Raw genomic sequence first — 23,306 nt, 5'->3', positions numbered from 1 at the left:
CTTCTTTGCTCCTATGACACCTGGCTTCTCCTACAGCAAATACATCCACATAAAACCCACGTTGATCCACATGTCTGAACAACTGGGTGAGTAAAGAGGCCCTGGCCTCTGGCCCCTGGCTGGGAGGTGATGGGAAGAGCAGGAAGACAGTCTCAATTGCTGATCTTGTACGGCCGCCGGGTCCCATTCTCCCTTCCCCTTTCCTGCATCCGAGTCACTCCCTTCTCCACCGTGTCCCCTCCAGACTGCAGAACGTCCTTCTGAACCAGGTCAGCCAGCAGTCACATGCTGGGCATTGCAAACGGTGCTTCAACAGGACGGAGGATGTAGTGATTCGCAGGGCACCCATTGCAAACAGTGCTGCAGCAGGACGGAGGATGTAATGATTCGCAGGGCGCCCATTGCAAACAGTGCTTCAACAGGACGGAGGATGTAATGATTTGCAGGGCGCCCATTGCAAACAGTGCTGCAGCAGGACAGAGGATGTAATGATTTGCAGGGCCCCCATTGGATGTTGCAGGGGAACTCCAATGCCAGGGGGAGATCATCAAACATGAGTGAGAGCTTCACCTACTTAGAGCCTGAATCTGAAAATAGAACGGAAAAGAACATTTAAGAATAATCTCCATTGGTTTAGTCTTCTCTGTCTTTGTCTCTCCGAGTTAGGCATCAGCTCATACACAGACAAGCATTTTCTTCCTCTAGTCCTCTCTGTGGTGTAGTGGATACACATTGGGCTGTGATCCACATGGTCGGCAGTTCGAAACCACTAGCAGCTCCATGGGAGAAAGACTGGGCTTTCTTCTCCCGTCAACAGGTACAGTCTCAGAAACCCCCACAGGGGCCGCTGTGAGTCAGCTTTGATTGGATGGCAAGGAGAGTCTTTCCATAGAGAGCTTTCGTGGTGTAGTGGGTTATGTGTTGGGCTGCTAACTGCAAGGTCAACAATTCGAAACCACCAGCCACTCCGCAGGAGAAAGACAAGGCTTTCTACACCGGTAAAGAGTCAGTCTCAGAAACTAACAAAGGCAGGCCTACTCTCTCCTCTAGGGTCACTGGGAGTTAGACTCCGAGGGCAATGCATTTGGGCTTGGTTTGGAGACACCAAAGGCTTTGTGGGGCATGATAGTATGGTGTTTGCTCACTGTTGTGTCCCCACTGTGGGCCTGGCACGTAGTGGGCACTCTGCAGATTTGTTCATAAATGTACATATCAGAGCACCATCTTTGTATTTCGTTTTCATCCTCAAATACTTGGATCACCACGTAGCATGGCATTCTACATTTCTCTCGCGCTGCAATGGGCTCAATTCCAACTCGTAGCAACCGGATAGGACAGGGTGGAACGGTCCCTGTGGGCAAGTGCTCCGCTGCTAACCAAAAGGTCGGCAGCTGGAGCCTAAGCCGCTGTTCTGTGAGAGACAGATTGGGAGTCTACACCACATCTGGTCAGGTCACAGCCTTGGGAACCCTTGGGGGCAATTGTACTCTCTGCTACACAGTGCCTATGAGTGAGAATTGGCGCAGGGGTGATAGGGCAGGTTGACAGACACAAAATGTGGCCTCCAGATTCTGAGAACTCAGAGCTTCCTTCAAGCGCCTCCTTGAATCCCAGCCTTTCACTCAACACGTATTTTCTCAACTTACCCCGGGTCCTGGCAGGACTCCAAGGAATCCGATGATCAATCCAGGTTTGGCAAGTGTTCCAGCGAGGAGAGGCCCAGTAAAATTTCTTACCCCTGCTCCTCAGACTTACATAAAGACCTCCAAAATGTGGCCAGAATGGGGCAGGGAAAGGAACTTGAATGGGGCACGGACCTACTAGCACCTTCTGACTCGGTAACTAGACGTGCAATTCTGTTTCATCCTCCAATTGGCTGTTAGGTCCTTGAGATCAAGGCCCATGTCCCCAGAATACGGAGCTAGAAGCTTGAAGTTGTCCATGGGTCAGCTATCACTTATACCCAGGCACTGGGGACAAGTAGCAGGAGATGGCAGAGATTGAGGAAGGGGAGTTAAAATCACCTGGGCAACTGCTAAAGATGGTGCCTGGCTTGGAGGACAAATTTAGAAGGCCTTCATAGTTCCCTGCAAAAAAGCTTAGGGAATGCCGCCACTAGTGCCCCAAGACGGATAAGACCGCAGGCGGCTGTTAGGCAGGTTTATGACCTGCGAAACCCGGGCTGAGGCTCTAGGGACCCAAGACCAACGTCTAGCCATGTGATTCTAAGCAAGCCCTGTTACCTCTCCAGGCTGCCATTTCTCGTACAGGGCAAACGGTTGAGGATCGAGTTGGGGGAAAGTAAGCTACCTTCACTGACCACAGCCACTTCAGAGCCTTCCTATCCAGTGAAAGGAACATATGAAAAGCCAAGCGCTGCCTTTCCCAGACTCTGAAGAGACGCTGGCGTTTCTTGCTCACTGCTCCTGCTGAGGCGGGGCTAGGCTATGACAGGAATTTTGCTGTCACGGCAATGATTGCCCTGGTCCTCTTCATGCTGAACATCGATCGCTGAGCTTCACAGGCGCGAGAGTTGACTCCGTGTGGTCCGCTAGGAAATACCCATAATTAGTTGTCACTGTCCACACTCTCCTCTTCACCCGCCAGGCACGTTCCTAACCACCACCAGCAGCAGGTTTGGGCCCCAGAGGTTTTGGGGGGCTGAAGCTTAAGCGAAGGTGTTGTTGGCTGAGTTCTTGGTACCAACCTTTGTCGTAGTCACTGGTTGGCATCAACGATACCACTTCTTCACCCCATTCTTTAGAACAGCTCGCCAGCTGACTACAACCCCTGTGTTTTCTTGACATGCAACCATTGCTGCTTAGACACCTGCTTGTTTCTCCCTTAAGGACCTGGAGGACTAACTGAAAGGTTGGGGGTTAGCGCTCACGCAGAGGCACCTCCGATAACAGATCCGCTGATGATCTGCTTCTGAAACTCAACCATTGACCGACTGCCTGATAAAGCACAGTTCTACTCTGACACACAGGGGTCGCCATGAGTCAGCCTAGGCTCCACAGCTCCCAGGGAAGGCTCCCACAAGCAAGAGCACTGGAGGAGGAAATCAATACTGCAGAATGGACTGTAGACAGGAACGAAAAGTCCTTCCTCCCTCTGAAATGTTCATCCTCCTTTTGTCCTAGGTGTTGCCCAAACTCTGCAGGCTCTTTGTTTGAAATTCCACGGTGACTGGTAATCTGTAAGGACGCTCAGCGTGGACCTCTAAGTGCTGACTGGTAAGTCAAATGGATGTGATGTTCTTCAAGCTTCTGCGACTTCCAGTTCAAATCGGTCTGAATTTCTCCCTCCTTAAGTAAAATAGCCAGGTGCTGTTGAACGAGTTCTGGCTCATGACGACCCACCCACCCCCCTGTGTGACACTGTCACACTGTGCTCTTCTATATATATGAGAAGTATATCACCAGGCCTTTCTTTCAAGACACCTCGGGATGGACACAGACCTCCAACCTTTTGATAAGCAGCTGAGAATGTTAAGAGTTTGCACTCCCAGGGACAGCTCCTAGATACCAAATCCATTGCCACTGAGTAGACTCCGATGCATAGCAACCCTATAGGCTAGAACAGAGCTGCTCCATTGGGGTTCCTAGACCGGAAGTCTCTATACAGCTTAGTGCCTCATCTGTCCCCTGAGGCGAGTTTGACGAGCGTGGCGCTTAACCCTTGCACAGCCAGCGCTTCTTGCTTGCCTGTAGCAGACGCTTTATGAGAGTTGCTAAATGAAGGAGCAGTTGAGTGATTAGGGGCAGCCCCTGAGCCTCCAGCCCATTTGCTTGAAGGCTGTCTCCAAGCAGTGGTTCTTCGGGTGGCCTTCTCCTCCCACGCGTGGTTAGGGAGAGGAATTCCGCGCAGCATGATGTGATTCGTGAGGGATCTCTTTCCCCAGTGAGGAGCTGCTGCTGCGGTTGGTGGAGAATCATCCCTGAGTCATAGCGACGACGTTATGTGGAGCAGGTCACCATGCTGCCCCGTCCTGAGTCACCTTCATGACCCTGGGTGGAGACAGAGGTAGGGTGTAGGAGACAGTAAGGAGCATGGAATTGTCCCTGTCCAAGCCACTCTTCCATGGGAGCCTGCTCTGGGGAACTGAGAAGGAAGGATGAGGGGACTTGGTGAGCTTCTGCTTAGGGTGTGTGGGGCTTCAGAGCTGGTGGGACACCCCAGGACATCCATCAGGAAAACAAGGCTCTCTAAGTATGCAGAGGCCAAGGGAGCCGGAGATAAGGATTTTCAGAGCCATAGCTTATAGGTAGCATGAACACAATGGCGGCCGATGAAGCCTCCCAGAAAGATTGTACAGAGAGACTGAGCAGAGGTTTAGAACCGTTACCAGAATGCTGGCGGCAAGTGCTCTCGGTGATTCACCCGTAAAGGGCCTCCTTGCCGCTTCTAATGAGAGTTGGATAAAACTTGTTGATTAATGTGTGTGCGTCTTGTTCTTGCCTCTTCTCTCTTTGGACCTGGTTTTGTTTCTTCTCCTGTCCTCTCTGTTGGGGCCTATGCCCCAAGCCCTTGCTGTAGACTTGGCCCTACCCAACTCAACTCTGTGGGCATGTGCTTGACCGCTGACTGCTTGCTCTGGGGTCACAGACAGCATCTTCCTTCTGGGCCATGGGCTTCATCAGCCAATGAGAGCTGATAGGACTGATCAGCGGGGGAAGTAGGGGTTGGCCTCCCCCGGGGCCAGAGCAACAGAGGACATGCTCTTCCAGAGTTGGGCGCTGAGACTGGCATCTCAGAGCTCACTAGATCATCAGTACGAGGCAGGAAGGAGGGATGGGGATAAAATACCTCTTTTGTCTATAGTCCCCTACTTAACCCATTGTTTCCTTCCTGTCTCTTCACGCCACCCTCTCCCAACCATCATCGTGGCAATGTTTTAAGCAAAAAACAGTCCCGTCAGAGCCTCTTCAACTCCACCATCCAAGGTCAGTCCTCTGGGTCCATGTTTACGTCAGGACTGATTCTTCCTCGTTTGCTCCTGCGTGCGGCACAGGGATCTCTGGGGGGTGTTAACCGTTGAAGTGCTCAGCTGCTAACCAGCATGGTGGAGGTTGGGGTCCACCCAGAGATGCCGTAGAAGGACAGCGTGGAAAGCGACTGGTGAGTCCCCAGCCGCTGAACCCCCGCTGGGGCCCGCTGCTGCTCTGACACACCCACCTTGCGTGATGCAAACGCGAATCAAAAACACCAAGAGTGAAATATCAGGGGGGCTTTCATGCCCTTCACTTAGGCTTTGTAGATCGCTCTTTTCCTCTAGGTCTTCTCCTTTCCCCTCTCTCTTCTCTCACTCTCTCTCCTTCTCCCCTCTCTGCCCTCCACCCCTACATTCTTTCCATGCCCTCGCCCGGTCTTTTTACCTTTTCCATGAGCAGAACAGCTTCCTCCTCCTTCTTTGCTTGCCCCCACCTCTGTTTTTTAATGAGCCTTTGAGATTCTAGCTCTTTCCAACACTGAACTTCCATTCATCCCTGTTAACGCTCAGGAATTCTCCAGGAGAGAGAGAGAAGCCTATTTCTTCACGGCACCCGAAATGCCAAGGCCTTTTTTTTTTTTTTTAATGAAAATTGCTGTGTACATAAAATTCTACTGGAGAAATTCCTGAGTCAACAGAAAAGCACCCCAAGCCCACGAATGGTCTCGCTGGGGTGTTCCAAATGGAGGCTGGCTGATAGTCAGCGTAGGTACCTCCCTGACTATGTTCTGTGGATTTGGGTCCACTTTACTTCTCAAAGCTCGGAGAGAAAGATCGTTGGCCTATGGCATGGGAGCGAAAGGCCTTCTGTCCCCAGTGCCCAGCAGGCTTCGCCCTGGCTTCAGGACTGGCTAAATGGAGGGTTTATGCCCACAGTGAGTGGACCAGTGCTTTTGGAGCCAGTGAAGCTCCAGATAAAGTCGATCTTTTTTTCCCCCTTCCTCCTTCCTTGAGTGTGGTAGAACAGGCCAACCTGAGCATGCTGGACTAAGCGCTCAGTCTCCCATTGGGTTTGAAGTCCAGTGCTCAGAGTTGGATCTCTCTTGAACTCAAATCCCCCACCCCCTGCCCCCCAGGGATTCCAGCAAGGGGCTTCCACTCCAGATTCTGATGGGTGAGGTCTTGAATCCACTCTGTCTTCCAGGAGCCTCACCTCAAGACGAGGGCTCTTGGAGCCTCCTTATGGGCCAAGAGAGGGAAATACACCAGGAAGTCTGGGCATAGCCTAAAGTTGGTTAGGGGCTGAAGGGAATCGATACCCGTGGTCTTCCCAACACTCAGGAAACTTTTGTGTTGAGCAAGCTAAGAGGGCATTCCAGTAACAACCTGGGCAGAGACTGGCCAGATTGAAGACGTCCTTTGGGTGGGTAGTGGGTGTGGGACTGGGGGAAGGAAGGGCTTCCTGTGGAACCTGGTTTGGGATAGGGAGCGATGAGGGAGGTAGACAAGCCAAGTTGATGACCACCGACAGAAGGGAGAAAGGAGAAGGAATGGAGGGACTCATTTCCAGGCTCCCAGTCTTTTGCTCCAAGAAGCACCCAATTGTGGGGCAGGAAGAAGAAAACAATCACGGTGCTACTCAGCATTGAACCCAAACCATCCAACATCTTACCTGAGAGGAGACTTGTCCAGCTCAGCCACCCAAGCCGCCTCAGCTCCTGCCAAGAAAATCCAGTCCTGAGCCGTGTTCACTAGTCTACGTGACAGGACCCTGGTAGGACTGAAGAAAAACAAACCCTCAATCTGGGGAGTGAAAAAAGAGACAGAGAGACATTTTCCTTCCTCCTATTCTCGTCTGTCTCCCAGCTCCTACTTAAGGCCAAATTAAATCTAGATTTTTTAAACCTACTTTTTTATGAGAAGACAAGGCAGAGCTGTATTCCTCAAGGCAGAGCTGTATTCCTCAAAGCAGTTATTTCAGGCCAAACTTCTTACTTGGTTCTCCCTACGCCCCCCCTTCCGCCCCTCCTTTTTAATTCAAAACAAAATGTCTATCATTCACTCTAACACCAGCCTTTAAGAAGCTGGAGACAAATGGAATCTGAGAATTCACGCCAACGTGGTACAAATGAGCTGTGATCTCAGACCTGCTGGCTGGTTCACTGACAGGAAAAAGGAGCCGCCGACTAGTTAATATCTTTGGCGGAAACCCTGTGTGAGAGCGGAATGGAGCAGACCAACATGGATATTGAGTTCTCTTATTTAATGACCAGAATTGATAGATTGGGGCATCTTGACATTAAAGGAAAGTGTGTTTGGCATAATCCAGAGGGTGGAGGGTGGGGTGGGGTGGAGGGAGCCTCCGCACTAACACATGCTGGGCCTCAGGGAAGAAACTCTCTTAAAACCATTTTCTCCAAGTGCTTCCATGGCTTCATCGGTTAGCCTATTCGTCTCTTGATTTAGAACCTGATTTCATCACAGAATTATCAACTGGAGAAACACCAAGACGTTTGTTAAAAGGAGACACTCTGGGAAGATGTCTGACTGCCTTCCTAGAAGTCTGGCTAATGAATTAGGATACAAGAGGCAGTTGTAAGTAGGGGCTAATGGGGAAGGCATTGGGGCCATCTGTCCATTTTCCTAAGGAGTCTTGGTCGTGCTGTGGTTAAGCCCTCAGCTTCTAACCCAAAGGTCGGTGGTTCAAACCCACCACTGCCCCCCAGCAGGAGAAAGATATGGCAGCCTGCTTCCGTGAAGCTGACAGCACTGGGGACCCACAGGGACAGTCCCCCCCTGTCCTGTGGGGTCAGAATTGGCACTACAGCAGTGGGTTTGGTTTTATAGTTTGGTCCTTTTCCTGTTCCACAAATATACACCGCGTTCAGTCATTCATTAATGCACACATTCTACAAATAGGTCTTAAATTGGGCTTTCTCCACCCTGGTTTCTATAGTAGCTGTTGGCTTGTAAAAGCCACTCCAGTGCCCCTTCATCCTTTCTTATAAAATGGACTCTTTGATTCAATGCAGTGGAAACTTTGGTGAACCCAGCAATGTTTTCATTGACGTAAATTGTGATTTATGATCCTGTTTATTTATTTTTGATTGGTCTCATCTTGGCAGAGAGGCATAATATTTTACATTTCTCTGCCCTCTCATCACCTATCCTACTGAATTATGTGGTTTATGGGCAGAACACTGCAGTGCCCCGGCTTCGTTTGCAATTCTACTTTTCTGCAAACCATTTTGAAGCGTGAAGCATAATTATCCCTTATGGTATTTGTCGCTTAAATGCTGGGTTTTGAGTAGGAATTTTTTAAGGGGGAAATATAGCTGTGGTTTGACAATTACAAAGCAAAATAAGGGTGTGATGACCTTATTTAGGAATTGTAATGGTTAAAAGCTGTATGGTGACCTGGCTGGGCCAGGATTCTCAGGGACTTGAAGTTATGCAATGATGTTGTTATCCTCCATGATGATACCTAATATGATAGAATCAGTTCCATGATGAGATCTGTTTTGAGAAGCCAATCAATTGAAAGAGAGTTTCCTCGGAGATGTGGCCTGCATACAGCAGGTGTGGATGTTCTAGAGAAGAGCTCTCCGGCTTTTTGCTCACTCTGGCTCCTGTATCCAACTCATCATCAACTGACCTCTGGTTCTATGGACTTGAGCCAATGGGATGCTGTGTTGCCTACTGGTCATGGGCTCTGTTAGCCCCTGAAGCCTATGGGGCAGCAGCCTGCCATTTTGTCTGCCAATATTGGATTCCTCAGTCTCTACAGCCAACAGCTGCCCCTTTTCAGCCTGTCCTCCTTTGTGAGCCTGGCAAAGCCTCCAGCCTGACATCCGACCCATGATTTGGGACTTGCCAACCTCTACAACTGCCTGAGCCATGTCCTTGAGATAAGTCGCTCTGTATATGAGGGTGCTTCAAAGGGATCATGGGAGGGAAAACAAAATGAAAAGATCATGGAGTTTTTCCATGCACTTTTTAAAGCCCCTTGTGAAGTGTGTGTGATGGTTTTGCTTTTCTAAAGACCCTAGACTAAGACAGGATTGCTCATAAGAATCAAAGGCTGTGGTCCCTGTGGATTTACAACCAAGTTGTGGGAGCTTAAGCCGCAGGGCATCTAATTGACATGGACCACTCCACTATAACTTTGTACCTTTAATGTTGTATTCCCTTTCCTTGAGAAGGCCTCCATACAATCTTCAGGTTCCACAAAACCTGGATCTAGGCTGAGACTAACACACACACAGAGAAGTGGGCGACATTTAGCTTCTTGTCTAAAGCCAATCAAATGAATCAAGCAAGTAAACGGTCACTGTGTGAAGAGTTATCATTTATTTTTTTAAGGCTTTAGAATAAATTCTGTTTATTTTTCCAAAGCAAACCCTACTGAAATAAAATAATAAGCCACTTTGCCAAATCGCCAAGGAGCATAAACAGGAGGTCCATTTTTACTTCGTTCATCAACATCACAGGGTAATTTATCCTAGCATCGCTCCGGTCACATCCTGTCAGGAAAGAGATCCTGGTATGGAGCCTTTGTAGAGACACGTGCACCCATCCAAGGAGCCATCTGGTCACTTCATTATTGTCATGGGGGTCGCTTCCCCCTCGCTTTCTCTTCTTCGTTTCCAGGTCTAAGAGGACACAGCACAGCGCTGGGATTCAAAGCATAGGTATGAGCCAGGCTGCCCTTTACTCTGTGACCCGGGGCCACACACACCCCTTCTCTGGACTTCAGTAGTTTTCTCTGTAAAATGAGGACAGTAAGGATTGCCATGAGGATTTATATCTCTAAACTTCCCTGAAAGTGCTTGGTGCATAATCAGTCTACATAACGATGGGCTGAGCACCGAACATCACCATCTGGAGTCGACTGTATCCCAGCATGAGTTCCCTTCGATGTTCAACCTTGCTGTTCCTCACATGTCTGAGCAGCTACATGGCCAGTCATTGTTTTCACAAGTAGTAAAGCACAACAGACTGGGTGGCTTCTATGAGGGTCAGTCCAAAGGTATGACGGTAAAATGACAGGAATCTTTAGTACATAAAAATATCAAACCATGAAGTTGTTGTTTCTAGACAAATCACCCATCAAGGTCTCTACAGTTCTGAAGGCAGGGTTTCCATGTCTGCAACCCTCCCCTGAAGAAGAATTCTGGACTCTGATTTATACCACATCCAGAGGGCAGTTTTAATCACCCTCAAGGACACAATTATGTTCCTATTCAATGTCCATCTAGTTTGGAGAACCAAAAGGAATCGGAATGGGCGAGGTCAGGGCTGCAGGGTGGACGGGGTAAGGATTCCCGATAAGATTCTCATAGGAGAGTCCTTAATACTCTCAAAGAATAAGTAGGTGCGTTGAAGTGGTGGAAAAAAACCTTCGTGGCCCAATTTTCCTGACCAGTGCAGTTTTCTATTTTCTTAAAACTGCATCCTAAAAAACTCTGATGATTGTCTCAGTTCCTCTAAGAAACTCTATCCACATTATTCTTCAGAGATCCCCCAAATAGTTTTCACAACCTTCTGAGCCTCCCTCTCTGCTTTGAATTTGACTGGCCCAGCAGATTCCCTTGAAAACCACTGGTATGATTGGTCCTTGCTCTCTGCATCATATTGGTAAAGCCAGTACTTGTCTGCGGTTGTTAGTCATTCCATAAAATGTCTTCATTGGCTTTTATCTTGCTTAAATGGCTCATGGAAAGATGTGGTTTCTGACCTAGCTGATGGTCACGCAGTTGGTTTTGTTTTGTTTTTTTAAGTCTCTTTTGATTTTTTTTTGAAGGCACCCAAATAAGACAAAGGCACATGTGTCACTGAGAGAACTTGTCTGCAACCATCTACTGACTGCAGAGACGTGCTCCAGTGGCCTTTGTCTGGAGTAAATCTGTGCACGTATGAACTGAAACCCTAGTAGCAATTCGCTTAAAGAACAGAGATGTGTGTGGCCTCACGGTTCTGGAGGCTGCGAATCTGGATCCAGGCTGTTGGCAGAGCCCTGCTTTCGCTGGTGGCTCTAGCGGTATGTCATTTCTGACTTCTCCCAACTTCTGGTAGGTCCTGGCATTCCTTCAGCTGCAGTTACAGTGAGACTCCCGTCCCTGCCTTCATCATCACATGGTCATCTTTCCTCTGTGTCTCTTCTACTCTTTTTATAAGGATACCACCACCAGATGAGAACTGTCTTATTCCAGTGTGGCCTTGTGCTAACGGATAACATCTTTAAAGGCTCTATTTCCAAACAAGATCATGTTCACTGGTACCAAGGGTGAGGACCAACAAAAAGAGTACTGTTTGATGACTAGCTAAGTTTGGCAAATCTCCTTTAGGGATGCAAGTCAATTCATAGTGGGATAAAGCAGAAACATTTGACAAACAGCTCACATGACCATAATACTGACGATATTTGGAACATGAACATGAACTCTTAGGTCAGAGCTTTTCAGTAAGTTCACCTCAGCAAATGTTTACCACATGTAGCAAAATGTAAGGAGCTCTGGGTCAGAGCATTGAGCACCTTCAGGCTTACTTAAGATAAAAAAAAACCTTAGCATTGACCATCTAGTATTGATCACCAAAAAGAACAGCATCCGTGATGTTCTGGGAGCTGGATGAGAATGATTCTAGGATAAGGGGTAGGAAAGCTTCATGGAGAATGGAAGACGAGTTGGACTCTAGAAAGACACTGGGAATCTGCGGGAGTGGAGAGAACTTCAGACTATGAGGGAGGAGGGACAAAGACCCAAAGGCAGAAATGAGGGTGGGGTGTTACAGGACCAGGAATTTGACCTGGGAATGAGTTGTGTGTGTGTGTGCATGAGAATCAGTTGCTTCAATGCCAACTCATGTTGACCCCATTTGTATCAGAGTAGCACCCTGCTCCGCCATGCTCCATGGCTGAATGTTTGGATGTACATCTGGAGGGCTTTTTCCCAAGGCATCTCTATGTGTAGTTGAATTGTCAACCCTTGGGTTAGAAGCCAAGTGCTGTAGCTCTTTGCAAGACCCAGGTGTGCAGGGTAGGGAGCTGAGGTCATGGGGTGGGTCGGGTGGGGACGTTTCATGGAGAGTCTGTGGCGTCGGCATAGAAACAAGGTAGTGACTTCGAGGGAAAGGTCATCCTAACCTCCTCCAAAGCCAAGGCCCCTCCCACTCACCAGCCCTCACCAGAGATGCCTGTGTCCTAGTCCAAGGGTCCTGGAAGCCCAACGGCTTCCTTGCAGCCCCACAGGGAAGCCACTGGGTGGAGACAGTAGTAAACCTGGAGCCGCTCCTTCATCCAGCATAAGGAGGCTTTGATTTTTTTTCCTCCTGCTAACCAAGGATATTCAAGTTCAAGTGGAATGACTCTCATGGCTGGGGTCGGCTCTGCCATTCTGCTTTGTAACATCTGGTTTTAAAATTCAGTTGAGACCCTGTCTTAAAGCTGTTCCACTTTAAAAGCAACAAGAGAACATCTTGTTTTCATGAATGTCCGGGGGCAGTGTGTCCACAAAGAAAAGGTCTGCATGTGGTATGCAAAGTGGGAAAGCTGGTCACGAGATGTCCTGCCACTGGGATACATTTACAGTGAACTGTTCATTTCTTAGAACTGTGAACCAACGTCTGAAAAACAAAGAACACCAGCTTCGCCTCCACCAGTACATTTCTACCTCTGAAACCCCAAACCAAACTCACTGCCATTGAGTCAGCACAGCAGCCGGCTCCACCCCCCCCCACCCCCAACCCCGGGGTTTCTAAGACTGTATCTGTTTATGGGAGCCGAAAGCCCAGTTCTCTGACCATGGAGCTGCTGGTGGTTTCCAACTGCCAACCATGTGGATCGCAGCCCAGCAAAAAACCACTACACCACCAGGGCTCTACCTCTACTCTGGGGTGGGCGATGGATGCACTGTCTTCAGCGTCAGAGGCTCATGGAGTCATGGAGTGGATGGTATCTGGCAAGATGTCCTCGCCCTACAGCATCCATGATGGCAGAAGTAACACGTTCGGGGAATTCCTGGCATCTGTGGGCATCCTGGCAGAAAGCGCCCGAGAGACCTTTGTTTTCATGCCACCCAGACAGGATCTGAGGGAGGAAAGAAGAGGATGAGACTAACTCACCATCCCTCGAGGCTGACTAGCTACTCTACTCCTCACACACTTGTTTAGGAGAGAAAAAACGAGGGGGAAGGAGTGTTGTTCATCAGGACCGAGAAGAGTCAGTCTCAACCTGTGGCCATTCGTCAGGGTCAGCTTGTAAGCAAGTGAGTGTCTGACCAGCAGTATATCTCAATATTTATTTCTTGAGTGAGCACAACTTCCGGTCATATAGGTTAATGTTCTCGTGATCAATGCATGAGTTTTTGCATATGCGTGTCACTCCTGTTTGAAAGAACTCTTGCTACCTCTGCTGCAGTCCTTGGTGTGCTGCAGCGAAACACCCCACACTGGGTGGCTTCTAAGAATGCACATTTATTGCCCCAAAGTTCTGGAGTCAGGGAGTCTAACTCAGGATATCCGCCACATTGGTTTCTTCCGAGGGTTCTGCGAGAAGCTGTTCCATCCTTCTCTCCCAGCTTCCGGGTTCCCAGAAATCCTTGGTATTCCTTGGCTTGGAGACAGGTCCTTACATGACATCTGTCCTTCCACCAACCGTGTGTCTCCATGTCTGCTCTCGTCTTTTCAAGACTCCACAAAGAAAGGATTAAGGCTCACCCGACTCATACAACGAATGACATCTTCAAAGAGAGACCTTATTTCCAAAACAAATCCACAATCACAGATACAAAGATGAGGAATTTAGTATATGTACTTTTTCAGGGGAGGGGAGGGAGGGTGGATTGGGGGATAAAGTTCTATCTATAATGGCTACATTCAAAGGTCCTGGGGAAAGACGTCAACATATCTTTTTGAGGAATACAGTTCAGTCTGTAATGTTGCCTATGCCTTGCTCTGACCCAAAGAAAACCAGTAAGCCATCCCCTAATTGGCTCATAGCAGCCCGTGGTCTTTTCTGCTCATTCTGTGCCCAATTCCTACTTATTTATTGCCCATCTCCACCATCAAACTCTCAGCGGCATTAAGGCAGGGCAGTTGTGTTCATGACCAATACGCCATTCCCAGCCAAATGCCGACTACATGAATAATACTTTGTACATTTCTGTTGAATGTTTCTACTGAAGTTATCCATCGTGATGATGATGTGTAGACTGTCTGCCACTCTGGAATATCTGAATTTAAACACAGTGAAGGAGAAGACCATGGGTTCCTGGTACAGATGAATATACAGGACCTCTCTGTATGATAGTGAACTTGGCCATACGCTCAACTAGAGACCTTGGAAGGATGGGTTGGTCTAACATCCCTATTTATCAGCTTAAAGTCATCAGGCTGTATCTCCCAACTAGCTGGACAGGATTGATGTCCTAGTAGTTTTCTCTCAAATGGTTTACTCATTCATGGTACCATGAACTCTATGAGTTGAGCCATATTTAGCAATAAATTCTGTCCAACAAATCAAGTTGGTAAAGGTACTCCTTTGGTCAGAAAAAAAGATGCTGTTGGTACTTGATGCACGTTCATATGCACATCCATTGTCTAGTGGTCACCCGAGACCTTGCCACTGATCATTCAAAACACCAACATCTCCCCTTGAGTGGGAACAAAAAAAGATGCTGTTGGTACTTGATGCACGTTCATATGCACATCCATTGTCTAGTGGTCACCCGAGACCTTGCCACTGATCATTCAAAACACCAACATCTCCCCTTGAGTGGGAACAAACTGGATTCACCAGCTCCGGTTTGCTTTGGCTTCCTGTGGAGACCTGGTTGAAACGGGGTTGCTTTGCAAGTTCCCAAGGCTTTCAGGAGGATTGCTCATTGGTTCGCCAGAGGCTGCAATTCCATCCTCATCCTTTGCTCTTGTGCGCTTGAAAACCTTCCCGAAGAAACCAAGTTGGATGCAGAAAAAATAAGAAGAGAAAAGAAAAATAGTACCCTGCATTCTCAACAATTCTACTTTAATGGGGTGATCTGTCTGCCAGCTGGCCGCAACATTGACTACTTGTAATGTATACTTTTGCTAGACCACATGTCGTTCTTGGAACTGTTTATATTAGGCTGCAGAAACTTAATGATTCTGAAATTGGCAGGACTTGCTTTGGTTCCTGACTACAGAATTGCTTAGTCATCTTGAAACACAGTGTGGACAGCTTTGTTTAAAGTGTGAAAAATTGGGAAATGTAAATAGGCTCCAAAGAGATTTGAGATCAGGTAGAAACACCAGAAGGTGTCGTTTGTCCAAGATGCTTGGCAGGTGGTTGCCACATGTTTTCTTTTGACAGGCCGGGCAACTGTTGAGTTGAAGCCCTGGAATACAAGTATTTTTCCATTTTCTTGGTGGATTTTGTCGGAAGTAAAGAGCTGCTGCCCGTAATTCTGAGATTGCTCCCTACCCCACATCTCCACCTCCCATCCCCCAAACGTCTGCAGTTTACGAAGTACATGTTTGGAGAAGCAGTGAGAAACAGTAGAATTCAGGGATCGGAGACAGACCAGGATGTCACGATTTATTGCAAAGCTGGTTTATTGCAAAGCACGTTTCATTCTTTGAGCTTGGACACTTAGCTGGCCATACTTCAACTAACCAGTGGACACCCAAGTGCCATCATGCCAACGCCAACTTCCGGTGACCCCGGGTGTGTCAGAGTCAAACAGTGTTCCCTACGATCTTCAATGGCTGATTTCTTCAGCAGTCCATCTCCACGCCTTCACTGCTGTGGTGCACACGCGATGGGTACCCGATAGATTCATTGTCTAGTGCTCATCAGACTTTCTGTCTTTAGGGAACACAGTCGTTCAGACCGTTTTTGAGTATCTCAAGTGGTACTAGGGGCCTCTAGTATTTCCAGAGATGGGTGGGGCAGCCCCACATTCTTCCTATGACCGGAGAGGAAGGTCCTAAGATAGGTGGTGCTAAAAAAATAAAAGTCCTATAACCAGCCAATCACCTCCACTAAGCCTAGGAAGCTTTGGTTTCCAAGCAACTATACAGAATCGTGCCTTGTGTTTCTAATTACCGAGCCTAGTTAGAGAGCAAATTGAAGCAACCCCCCTTTTTTTTAGACTTGTGGAAGTATTTAAATGGGCTCTGCATGTCATTGTTTTTTAATTATGATGGAGGAGTAGCCGGGACCCACAAAGGTCTTGGGAATTCGGACTGTTTCAGCTCACTCCCGACTCCCTTCTTATTCATAAGTCGTCTTTCTCCTTCCTTCTTTTTAAATCTCCCAGGACACACCTCTTCCCTCAATTGTGAATGCCGACTCTCCCTCTTCCTGAAGCTAGAATACCTTTCTGAGACAAAGTTCTTGTATTCCCGAGAGGAAAGCAAGCCCATATATGGATCAACACATACACCTGAGCGCGACAATCAATTGTCCCTGACCCACAATTACTGAGCGCTCAACTGGAGAGGTGGGCTTCAGACTTCGCGTTAGTCAAGTTCATCTCTAGACCAGTTAAGTCCAATGAGTAAGCAGCACACTGGAATGTATTCCAACTCCACCCACATGAACCTAGTGCTAGCACTGAGGAAAATATTCCGTTACAAACTCTACGGGAACACCAGCATTCACTGGGCCATGATGCACAATAGCCAAATGTGGAGGCAACCCAAACTTCCATCAACAGACAAATGAATAATCAATGTGTGGTAGATACAGACAATGGGATATTATCCAGCTGTCAAGAGAAATAACTTCGGATGCATGCTGTGGCATGGACGAATCTTGCAAACATGCTGAGTAAAATATGTAAATGAAAAATGCTCTCTCATTTCTATGTAGATGAAATCGCTAGAATAGGCAAATACATCAAGACAAAGGTAGATTCTCCCTTAACCAGGGATGGAGGTAAAGGTGTGGGGTGTGGGGAGAGGGACACAATGGAAGTTTCTTGCTTAAGAGGCCCTAGGTTTCTTTTGAGGATGATGAAAAACATGTAGAAATCAAGGTGAATGTAAGTAATATCACATAAACGTAGCTAAAATGACACATTTGTGTCATATATATTTAACCAAAATCAAACCTGTGGCTATTGAGTTGATTTTTCGACTCATAGGACCCTCTAGGATCGAGTAGAATGGCCCCCATAGGGTTTCCAAGGCTGTTGACCTTTACAGAGGTAGATCACCACACTTTTCTCCAGAGCCACCCTGGCTGGTGAGTTCAAACCGATGTTTTGGTTACTAGCCAAGGGCTTAACTAGAACACCACCAGGATTCTTTGCATATACTTAAGCATAATAATTTTTTTTTTAGAAAAGAGCTTTGTAGGTTCATAAGGATGAGTAATGAAAAAGAAGAAAGCCCTCAAGGCAATGGATTGACACAGTAGCTGCAACAATGGGCTCAGGCGTAGGAACAATTGTGAGGATGGTGCAAGGCTGGGCCATGTTTGGCTCTGTTGTGCACACACTCACTTTGATTCAGACTGCCTCGATGGGACAAGGAGTAGTGTGTGCAGAACTTACCCTCAGGGAAAGGAGCTTTGGGGGCACGACCGATAAGTACTCAGCTCCTAACTGAAAATTAAGCAGCTCAAACCCACCCAGAGGTCCCATGGTGAAAAGACAATACAGTTGGCTCCTACCATGATTACGCCAAGAGAACCCAACAGGCATAGTTTGACTCTATCCCATGGGTCACTGTGAGTTAGGACTGACATGAAGACACCCAACAAGAAGAACCATCTTCAAGGAGATTATAGTGCTTTAGAGAAGGCAGTGACGTAGTCTTTAATTAAAATACAAACAATAACCTAAGTGCTCCAAAAGACATAGGTTCTGGGTCAGTACAAACTCTTATAAGTGAGGCAGTGGCTCAGCGGTCCTTCTGTCTTGTGTTATCCTTAAACTGGACTGAATTGTGAGTCATTTCTTATTCAAAGAAATATACAGCTACACCCAAAACAATAACAGTCACAACGACTATCTGCATGACTTACTCGAAAGGAAGGAGGCCATAGCCCAGCCACATTTAAATTCATTGTTTGGGTTTACCTGTTTACATTGTGTGTTCTTGAGTTATCGGGTTTGTGCTTTAGTGTGATTTCAAGCTTTGTATCGTAGATTTTTAGTTCCTAGAAGAGTGTTTCTGGCTTGCTTCCTGAGTTGAGACTACACCATCGATACATGTACTGATCTTGCTAAATAGAAGTTGAATATCACCAGGGATTAATTAGTCCCCAGTCAGCAATATTATGACCTTCACTTACAAGAATGTGGCTATGAACACAATACCTTTAGATTCCCAATCCAAGGTCGTATAAGTGAATTTTCACACTTTCATCTCAACTCCCACCATTATTAGTCAGATTGCTGCTTGGATGAGGAGACTTCCAAAACTTGGTGGAAAAAAAAAATAGAATTGAAAGAGGATGGAATTTTTCCAGGGATGTTTTTTTGAAGCCTCTCTGTTAAGGAGCGCTGATTGTGTCGTGGGTTATGAGTGGAGCTGAGAACCACAAGATCAGCAGTTCGAACCCACCAGCCACTCGGAGGGAGAAAGGTATGGCTTTCTACTCCCACAAAGAGGTACCGTCTCGGAGACCCACCAGGCCAGCTTTACCCTGGCTGTAGTGTCGCCGTGGGTCGGGATTGACTGGATGGCAGAGAGTGAGTTTGAGTCAGAGGGATTAGCTCTTGCTGCTGCTCTCATAGGCTCACTGCAAACAGGTGCCTTTAAGAAACAGACATGTATTTTCTCATGGTTTGGGGGGCTGGGAGTCCAAATTCAGGGTGCTAGCTACAGGGGAAGGCACTCTCTGTTGACTCTGCAGGAATATCTTTGCCTCCTTCTAAAGTCTATGGGCCCAGCACTCCTTGGAGCTCCACATGTTTCCTGGCATCCGTCTTTCCCAGTGTTGGGAGGGTCTCCATTCAGGGATCTTGCTCCCCTTCTAGATCTTTCTTGGAAATAGGTCCGCCTGGTCCCTACTTGATTGTTTAGTGTCTTTTACATCTCAAAAGAGATGGACTCAAAATGCAACCAAGTCCTGTAGATGATAAGCTAACGCAACTGCCTCTAGTCCCGCTTCATTAACACCATGGCTGTTCTGCGGTTGTTTGAGGTACTGCAATCCAGTTGGCTCCCACTCGTAGGGACCCTGTGTCCAGCAGAGCGAAGCACCTCCTGGGCCCGCACTATCCTCACAATTATTTTTATGTTTAAATCCACTGTTTCAACCACTGCGTCAATCCATCTTGTAGACAGCCTTCCTCTTGTTCACTGCCCTCTACTTTACCAAGCATGGTGTCCACAGAGGTTAGGATTTACATAGGATAAGTACATCAGACCGCATCACTGGGGAGGATCACGTCATCACATAATTTCCAGGTTACTTCATTACCTAACTGCCAAGGCACTTAGAATCATGACCCGGCCATGACACATTCTCTGAGGGGGACAGAATTCAATCGATGACACTGACTAAGGCTCTGAACTAGCTTTTGACCACTAAACTAGAAATATGAATGGAACAAACTAGTATCACAGAGAAGACACATTCTTTGCTAATAGTTTGATGCCTGAGAAGTCCACCAAGTCCAGAAGGTCATGTTCAAGTGAAAATGGTTGTCAGGTGCTATTGAGTTGATTTCTACTCCGAGTGACCCTACACAATGGAGTAGAACTTCCCAACTGGGTCTTGTAGACTGTTATCTTTAAGGAAGCAGCCCTTCAGGACTGTCTCCCACAGAGTCACTGGGTGGGCTTGAACTGCTGATTGCTTAACCTTCGTGCCACCAGGGCTTGAACAAGTCAAACCACTGCCGTGTAAAATATGCTGACACTATACCAGATTTGCAATTACTAACGACCCATGACCTAAACCATCCACCACCTTTCAGCAGACTCATGGCTCCATCTGAAATATGCTTAGCCTTGTTTGCATTCACCAAACGTATCATTCCTCTGTTGCAAATGCCCAATCACAGAGGGAGGTCACCCACATCTAAAAGACCCTCCAGAGGGAATCCAAAGGACAGGTCCAAGCTTTGAGACGTCTACTCGTCCCATACTCATGGGGATCCTGGTTTCTTCTTCCACCTCCTTTATGAGATTATTACTTGAATGACTAGGTGGATATGACCCAAGCCTTGTTCTTTTTCATCTCCTCAAATGCATGTCAAAGGTGAGTCATGAAGGTGTAAGACAGAAGAAGAATCAGTGAAGTTGAACTGTGGTGTTGGTAAAGAATAGTCAATATACTGTGGTCTGCCAGAGAACCCACAATTCAGTCTTCAAAGAAATACAACCGGAATGCACCTTAGAGGCAGGATGATAAAAGACTTCAACTTGCTTACTTTAGACATACCATCTGGAAAGACCAGTCGCTAGCCAGGACAGCAGGTTTGGCAGGGGCAGGGGCAATCAGATAAACCCTCAATGAAATGAATGAATACAATGGCCACCACGGCAGACTCAACTATCCCAACCATCATGGAGGAGGTGGCACAAGACCTGGCACATTTCCTTCTGGTAGGCGTAAGGCTGCCGTGCGTCAGAGTCAATATGAGGCTAACTAGCAAGCTGGACAGCAGAAGCCGTGTCTGACACATCTTCTTTCCATCGACGTGCACACCAGCATTGTGTACCGGACAATCACTTTGCATTGGGAGCTGGAAGACTTATAGCAAGAATGGCCAGGAGAGCTTGCTGCGGTGAGGGCCATGTCCTCTGTGCTGCCCCATCCAGTAGCCACTCTCCTTATGTGGCTAATAAGCACTCAAAATGGGGAAACTAAGGGGGGAAATGTATTTCATTTGAATTAAGTTAAATTAAAATGGCCACAAGGGGCTGGTGGCTACCAGAATGGAAAGGCCAGCCTTTAAATAAATATTTAAAAAAATACATATGTATATATTTTTTTCTGCAGAGAGTAGTCCTCTGTCTCATTCCATGTCAGCTCTTCTTGGCTATTCCCAGTGATAAGGGTTCACCCGTTATCACCAGTCCTTACGTTGCTGAATGGTTCTACTGGGGACAGGGACTCACACTCCCCAAGCCTTTCTTTGCTCACTGCTGTTTCGAAGACATATTTAGAGAGCATATTTATACTTTTTTCTTTTCTTTTCTTTTCTTTTTTTTTAGCAAAGGTGAGCGTTTTGCCCCACCTGGACATGGACTTGGTGCTCTCACCCATCCTTTTTAAGTTCCTCTGGAGGTCAGGAAAGCAGCAGTGGCCAGACGCCTAACCTTCTGGGGTATCTACCTGTATCTTCCCATCTAATTCTCCACACTCAGCCTCGTTTGTATATACAGGGATATACAATTCTTGTAAAGGATTCAGAAGATTCAAACTTTCACTTCTCCTACAAAACTTCCAGGTTGGCTTAAAGAGGAAGGTGGATACCCCACGCCTTGTCTCTCACTACTTTGCTATGGCTTCAGGAGTCCCGGTGGTATAGTGGTTAAGTGTTGGGCTGCCAATCGCAAAGTCAGCAGTTCAAAACTGCCAGCTTTGGGGAAAAGATAGGACTTTCTACTCCTGTCACAAGTGACAGTCTTGGAAACCCACAGGGGCAGTTTTACCTGTCCTGTAGGATCTCTGTGAGTCAAAATCAACTCGATGGCAGTGAGCTTTTGCTGTGACTTCCTGAGATAGCACCCAAAGCTCTTTGCGTCTCCATCTCTTTCTTTTAAGTGGAGATTCATCTACTCAGCTTCCTTTGAAGGAGCAAATATGAACTATGAGAATATGAAAAAAACAAACAAAAAGAGTGTGTTCCAAATACCCACCCAGTTCCTGTCCAGTCTTACTTGTGATAACATGTCAAGGTGCTGCTGAACGGCCCTAAACTCAGTGTCTTCCCAAGGGTTGAAGTCAGTATACATAGACACCATCATTTCACAAATCCAAAAATACCAATGCTTCCCAGGTCTCCATAATGGAAGAGGGGGCCAGAGACATGAGCGTTCATTACATTAAGTCTGTGAAGTCGCCCATAAAACTATTGCCCTCTGATCACTTCCAAACCTTCAACCACGTCTTCTTAAAGCCAAAGATTAGCTCTACTAGTCAAGACAGTCCACTTTGAGCATGGTGCTTGTAGTAGTTCGATGATTTCAGGTCAACTTGAAGTTGTATGCAAGTGCCCGGATGGAATCCAACCTGTCAACCAGGTCACAGCTTGACGATGCTTCCTTGGGGGGGAGGGTGGCCTTCTTAGAACCAGGGGAAATTGAGAGCCTCCCCCTCTCTCTTCCTGTTCACCTTCCTGATTGCTGGGACTCTGCCAGTGTCCTGCCATGTTGGATCCCACCAACCTGGGATCCACTCAGCCACACCCCACTGCCCTGTGATTTTCATGCCTGTCTTCAACATCACCTTTCTGCATCGTTGCAGGTGGTGTCAGACCTACGTCTGAAAGGGGACATATGGACTCGTGTTGGACTCATGGCCTTGAGTTGGACTGGGTTGGGATGCCTTCTTGATATAGAATGATTGTGATCGAAAGCTCTCTCTTCTAGATAGATGACTGGATTTGTTTCCTAGTCAACCCGGCCTCCCACTGTGTTCTTTTAAGAACGGTCTCTATGGGAGCAAATTGACAAGGGCAACTGGAAAGATTGGGTAGGAAGCTTGGGAGCCAGTGAGTTTGTTTATGTTCATTGGAGAAGGAATGTTCAGGAAAAAAGGGTGAGAATGGTCACACGGTGAACTCCAAGATGGGAATCCATGTTGCACATGTCAAAACTGTCCCATGGATGTACATGTTGTTGTGTACATTCTTAACAACATAGAAATAGACGGGGGGAAAATAGCCTGTTTGCTCGCTCTCATGTTCTGCAAACGGGGAAGTAAAAATAGAAAAGATGTCATAATAAAACCCTGATCATATCCCCTTACAGAAGGGTCGCGGGGAGGAAATGAGCCAGTCACGGTGCAGCATAGCACCAGTGAAATGTACAACTTTCCTCTAGTTCTTGAGCGCTTCCTTCCCGCCACTATCATGACCCCAATTCTACCTTACAAATCTGGCTAGACCAGAGGATGTACTCTGATACAGATCAGAGCTGGAAACACAGGGAATCCAGGACTGATCAACCCCTCAGGACCAATAATGAGAGTAGAGATACCAGGAGGGTAAGGGGAAGGTGGAGGAGAAGGAACCAATCACAATGATCTACATATAACCCCCTTCCTGGGTGACAGACAACAGAAAACTGGGTGAGGAAGACCTCAGACAGTGTAAGACATGAAAAAAAAATTTATGAATTATCAAGGGCTCATGAGGGAAGGAGGGTGGGGAGGAGGGGAAAAATGAGGAGCTGATACCAAGGGCTCAAGTAGAAAGAAAATGTTTTGAGA

At 47.3% G+C, this 23,306-nt stretch overlaps 1 protein-coding gene across 4 annotated transcripts in view; it reads left to right on the top strand.

Moving 5' to 3' along the window:
• The first annotated feature begins 3,143 nt into the window (after positions 1-3,143).
• The window catches only part of CALD1 (caldesmon 1), a 151,736-nt gene continuing 131,573 nt past the window's right edge, over positions 3,144-23,306 (top strand). For all 4 annotated transcript variants that reach the window (XM_045288761.1, XM_045288759.1, XM_045288760.1 and 1 more), the window contains exon 1: positions 3,144-3,236. The gene's annotated coding sequence lies outside the window, so the exon portion shown is untranslated. The remainder of the gene's footprint in view (positions 3,237-23,306) is intronic.

Source organism: Echinops telfairi, unplaced genomic scaffold (genome assembly GCF_000313985.2).
Source record: "Echinops telfairi isolate 266 unplaced genomic scaffold, ASM31398v2 ScPeMD7_23;HRSCAF=83, whole genome shotgun sequence".
NCBI lineage: Eukaryota > Metazoa > Chordata > Mammalia > Afrosoricida > Tenrecidae > Echinops > Echinops telfairi.
This window is presented reverse-complemented; position numbering and strand designations above follow the sequence as displayed.